Genomic DNA, 6,064 nt, shown 5'->3' with positions numbered 1-6,064 from the left:
GAGATTATTACTGTCGTTGTTGTTGTTATTTGTTCTAGTTTGCCTAAAGGCAAAGGGTTTTTTGTTGTTGTCTTCAGTATTGTTGTTTGTATTAAATGTGTGTGTATACTATAGTGAGAGGAAATTGGGTGGGATAATTTATTGAAATGCGCAATGGAGTTAACTGCAGTAAATAAACCAGATGATTGACATTCGTTGGAAATTATTTAACTGTCATTGTTTTTGTATGCATTTTGACAGTTTTGTTACACTTTAGCTCATATAGAAAGTATAATAAATGGTGATTAACTAAACACTTGTATAAATACCTTGATATTTGCGCCTAAAAGTTGCAAAGAATTTGGTACTTTTTTAAATTAATAGTGGAAATGGGATATTTAGTGGGATGATGACAAAGTGGGTCAAATGAAATGCTGTTATGTGAATTTTTAATATAAACATATCGCTCATTTATTAACAAGACTGGTATAACTCAAAAAACGTATAGAAGTATCGTTTTTTTAATACTTTTTTTCAAAATTGTTTGATATATAATAATAATAATATACTGACGAGTTTACTAATTACTACCTTTTTAACTTTTAAATAAATAAAGTTTTAAAAAAATGTTAAAAACAAAATTCTAAAACCGCAAAATTTCGATTCACAGTGGTTCAGAAATTGTTATTTTTGGAAATAATTCGGTATCTCTGGAAGTATTGGATATAACGTATTGAAATTTCAGAAGTTTGGAGCTGAAGTGTTTTGGGGTTGATTGACAGTTATAGGTGATCGTAGGCGGAATATGGACCAGTGGTTAGCCCCTCAAAGTGGGTAACCTCGGTTATTAATTTTTTTAAGAAAATCGCAAAAATCAAATTATGATATCAATGAGCTGAAATTTTAATGCTTGAGAAGATCTACATAAAATATGATTACATGTAAGATTAATCTCTTTTGTTTTAAGAGTTATTAAGGTTTAAATTTTTCCCATCTATTTTTAGTTTTTTTTTTTTTGTTTTTTTTTACGGAGGGTCGTAATTTTTTTTTTAATATCTTCTAAATTTCTGACTAAATTCTAAATAAAACAAAAAAAAACTTCTTAATAGTTAGTTTGCTCCTATAAAAAGTTAGACGCATCCAAACTTGAAAAAAGGGTAGTATTTTTATTATTTTTATATTCTTTCTTTTATAGAAACAAATTTTATTCTGGACTATATACAAATTTTACATAATCCGAAAAGAGAACTTAATGTAGATGGGTATAAAATATGGATAATTTCAAAGGAAACAGACCCCACCAGCCCTATCCAAACTTGGTCAATTTTGAAAAAAATATTTAGAGTTGAATAAAAAATTTACAAAATTCAAGGCGGGCCCATAATTATATAGCCATATATGTTCCTTGATTATATACAAAATATTACTACTATCACACTGTAAATAACTTCACAGTGGGAAATTTCTTCAAAATAACTATTTTTTGGAACACATTTTAGGAATTTCAATTGAATTCAATTTGAACTAATAAAGATATCGGAACAAAATTTTGGACATATGTATATAGATCCAAGTCTTTTTAAAATAATACTTTTACCAGTTATATAATTTTCTGTATACAAATACCAAAATTCCTAAAACGGAAAAAATGTATTACAAAAAATTTGTATTTTGATAAAAGCGCCCACTGTAACGTTATTTACCGTGTGACAGTAGAAATACTTTTTATATATTTAAGGAAAATATATAACTATATAAATATAGGCCCGGTTGTGAGGACCGGCGCTTTAAATTTTTAAAATTTTGTATTCAAATCAAAATATTTTTCCGAAATTCACCAAGTTTGAATAAGGATGGTGGGGGCAGTGTCCGCTTAAGTAAGACATATTTTCTTTTACAATATATAGTCCTAAAGAAAATTTTTTTCTATAAAAGATTATAAGGATTTTTTGGAAAAAAGCCTAAAAAATCCGTTCCTTTTTACATGTTAAAATTTTGGATCCGTCTAACTATTTTTAGGGACAAGATAACTATTGAAAAGTTTTTCTTGTTTTATTTAGAATTTTATCAGAAATCTAAAGTATATTTTACGGCCCCCCTTAGGCCCGCTACATAAAAAAAAAACTAAATATAGATAATAACTCCTAAAAGAGATAAATCTTACATGAATATTTTAAATTTCAGCTCATTGAGATCATAAATTAATTTTTGGCGATTTTCTTAAACAAATTAATAACCTAGGTTACCCACTTTGAGGGGGTAACCACTGGCCCATATTCCGACTACGATCACCTATAACTGTCAATCAACCCAAAACACCTCAGCTCCAAACTTCTGAAATTTCAATGCTTTATATCCAATACTTCCAGAGATACCGAATTATATCCAAAAATAACAGTTTCGGAACCACTGTGGATCGATATTTTGCGGTTTTAGAATTTTGTTTTTAACATTTTTTAAAACTGTATTTATTTAAAAGTTAAAAAGGTAGTAAGTAGTAAACTCGTCAGTATATTATTGTTTCGACCCTCTAAACAATTAAAAAAAAAGGATTAAAAAAACGATACTTCTATACGTTTTTTGAGTTATACCAGTCTTGTTAATAAATGAACGATATGTTTATATTAAAAATTCCCATAACAGCATTTCATTTGACCCACTTTGTCATCATCCCACTAAATATCCCATTTCCACTATTAATTTAAAAAAGTACCAAATTCTTTGCAACTTTTAGGCGCAAATATCAAGGTATTTATACAAGTGTTTAGTTAATCACCATTTATTATACTTTCTATATGAGCTAAAGTGTAACAAAACTGTCAAAATGCATACAAAATAATGACAGTTAAATATTGTCCAACGAATGTCAATCATCTGGTTTATTTACTGCAGTTAACACCATTGCGCATTTCAATAAAATATCCCACCCAATTTCCTCTCACTAAAGTATACACACACATTTAATACAAACAATAATACTGAAGACAATAACAAAAAACCCTTTCCCTTTAGACAAACTAGAACAAATAACAACAACAACAACAGTAATAATCTCTTGTTATTTACATTCCTTTTTAGTTTTCGGGAAATTTAACAAGTGTTTGGTTGTTTAATAATAAGTGTCATTTAATTATTAAAATAACTCTTTAAATAATAAAGAAAATTTAAATATTTTTGCATAAAAATGTTATTTAAATGTTTGTTAATAATTGTGTGTAAAAATGTTGATGAAAAGTGTTGAGTAAATTTGTGAAAAAAGTGTTAGAAGTTTGTTAGAAATTTCATGCTATTTAGAGGCGATCGTTGTATTGCTTTAGTTTGGCCATTGGTTGGAGCAAACAACAACAAATTAATGCAAATAGAAAAGTAAGAAGTAAATAAATAAAGAAGAGGGTGTGTTAAAGTGTAAAGAAATTCTGTGCTGTTGTTTTTGTAAAGTTAATAATTTCTAATAAGATGTAAAAATAAAAGTGAAAAATCAAATCTCAATAATAGAAATGAAACAGACTGTTGTCAATTAAAAGTTAATAATAAAGTTCATCAAAATAAAAGTAAATAAAATAAATTATATTTGGCAAAAATTAAAGTCAAAAGGAAGAAAATAAAATTAAATCTTAAAGAAAATATGTAATATGTTGAAGTCGGTATAATAAAAAGGGCAAAAAAAGTGATGCATTCAAAATTTATTAAAAATCTTAATTAAAAAGCAAAATATTCCTTAATTGTGTAAGTTTTAATAAATAAATAGTTTTCATTAGATTTCTTAACATCAGCCATCTTCCAAAAACTCCTATTGCTGCTAACAGGTGAGTCCTTTATTTGATTAAATTTCATTTACATATCTTTTATATACAACTAGCATACCCTGGGTGCTTCGCTACCCTAATTTAAATTAAATACATACAAAATTTTATTTACTTTTATAGACAATTAAAATTGATTAAACATTTTTTTAAAGTTTCAGTTTTATACGTTCAATATCACGTGATTAAATTAGCATTCAGTAAGAAGCTTGTATTTTTAGTTTCATTCATTTAGCTTCCAAATTATAGAAAATTTCGAATGTACTATTTGGAAAAAAGTATTATTTGAAGAAAGAAAAAGTATCAAAAGTGGAATAAAATTTACCTAAGTGGAAAGTACTAATAAAGAATACAATTTTTCCCCTTTTCACTTAGAAATATACTTTTTCGAGAATTATGTTTACAAAATGTTCCGTACTTAAATCTATATATCACAGATGAAACTCAAACGATTCACATCTGCATTCATTTGTTCCAGAAAAATAATGCTTTCAAAAAGTACCAAACAATTTACTCGAATTTGGTCCTATATAGGACTTAGTACTCGAATTCCAAAATAATATACCAATAGCTTATTTTGTGTGAGTAAATAAACTACTTTTTCATATTTCATAAAATTTGGATCAATGAGTTTGAATAAAATTAAATTTCCCATTTTTTCCCTTTTTGTTACTTTTTTTTCCCCAGTGAAATAGCAAAAAATTTATTACAATAAATATTACAGAGTTAGTCCGTAATTTAATAGGAATAATTCAATAAACCGAAAAAATTTTCTTAATGTGCTAAAAAAGTACCATAAATACAGTTTTCTCCCTTTTACACCCAAAAAGGACTGAATTTTAAAAAAGTACGAAACAGGTGTCTCATAATTTTGGGTGATGTATCCAAAATAATTATAAAAATTTGATTATGTTAATTAGTTCAAAAGTTATAAGGGACCAAAAAAGGTACCAAAATCACCTTTGTTACAAATTTTTACCCAATTAAAAGTACGAATTTCAAAAAAGTACCAGACACCCATCTGCTCATTTTAAGAGTAGATACAGGTGCATTTAACATTTTTCTTGTAACACTAATATTGTGTAAGATAATTAAGAAAACCTGTTTTACCCGTTTTTTCCCCTTTTTAACCGTAAATGTACAAATTTCCAAAAATTCCTGGATCTACATAACCAAAAACACATCTACTGCCAAAATTTCATGATTCTAGATTAAGCCGTTTGGGCTGTGCGATGATGAATCAGTCAGTCAGTAACGCTACTCTTTTATATATATAGATAATATAAATTTGCAAGCCCCATTAAATCACTATATGAATATGTACAATATACGGTAATCTTCTTAAAGAAAACTTATACATTTTAGTCTTTTTTGTAATTCTTCTATTTTCAAAAAGATTTATTTCTGAATGCAAAACCGACTTTATATGATTAAAAAAAATTTAATTATTTTCGATAATGTTTAATAAATTTTATCAATAACACAAACCCATCACAACAAAATCAAGGTTTGGAAAATCTTTTACAACCAATTTGACATGATTTCATAAATTTTTAGGTTTTGCAACCGCATCTGATATCGGTTTCTCTCAATCAACCCTATTTTTCTCGCCATGAGCACATTTAGTTCATATAAAGGAAATTTTATATTAAAAAAATATATTTACGTTAAAGGGTTAATTTCGTTTTTTTTTCTTATGTCATTATAAATATGAATCTTTATGATATATAGTTTAATTAAATCGGTTGAAAACTAAATAATATTTACTACTACTTGACTTTGACTTTCTTAGTTTATGGATTAGCAATAATTGTTTTACTTAAAACATCAAATATACATGCATATGTTTCCTATTATCTGGACTTTTATATTTTACAAAAAGTTTTATATAAAATAAATAAACAGTAAGGAATTAAGACTAATTTTTAAAAACTTTCCTAAAAAATAGTTTTATTCGAAATCCTCAAAATTCAAAGCCTAGGTATTGCTATACTTCTTCGTTTTTCAAAAAGTACTTTTTGAATTTTCTCTTAAAGAGGACTTTTGGTACTTCTTCGTACTTCAAGATGTACTTTTACATGTTGAGCCCGACGTATGTGGGAACCTATAAAAAGATACTCTTGAGTACTTTTTCCTTCTTTAAATTAAAGGGCACTTTTGAATGTTTTATAAGGTTGAAAATAGAAACATAAAATTAAGCATACTCAGCTAGTAGTTAGTGCAAATCTATAAAAGGGGACTTTTTGGTATTTTTCGGTCTTCAAAAGGTACTTTTTGAACAA

Source organism: Lucilia sericata, unplaced genomic scaffold, assembly GCF_015586225.1.
Source record: "Lucilia sericata isolate MDLA Ls3-8-SP2 unplaced genomic scaffold, ASM1558622v1 Contig000294F_arrow, whole genome shotgun sequence".
Classification (NCBI taxonomy): Eukaryota; Metazoa; Arthropoda; class Insecta; order Diptera; family Calliphoridae; genus Lucilia; species Lucilia sericata.
Note: the sequence above shows the minus strand (reverse complement) of the source record.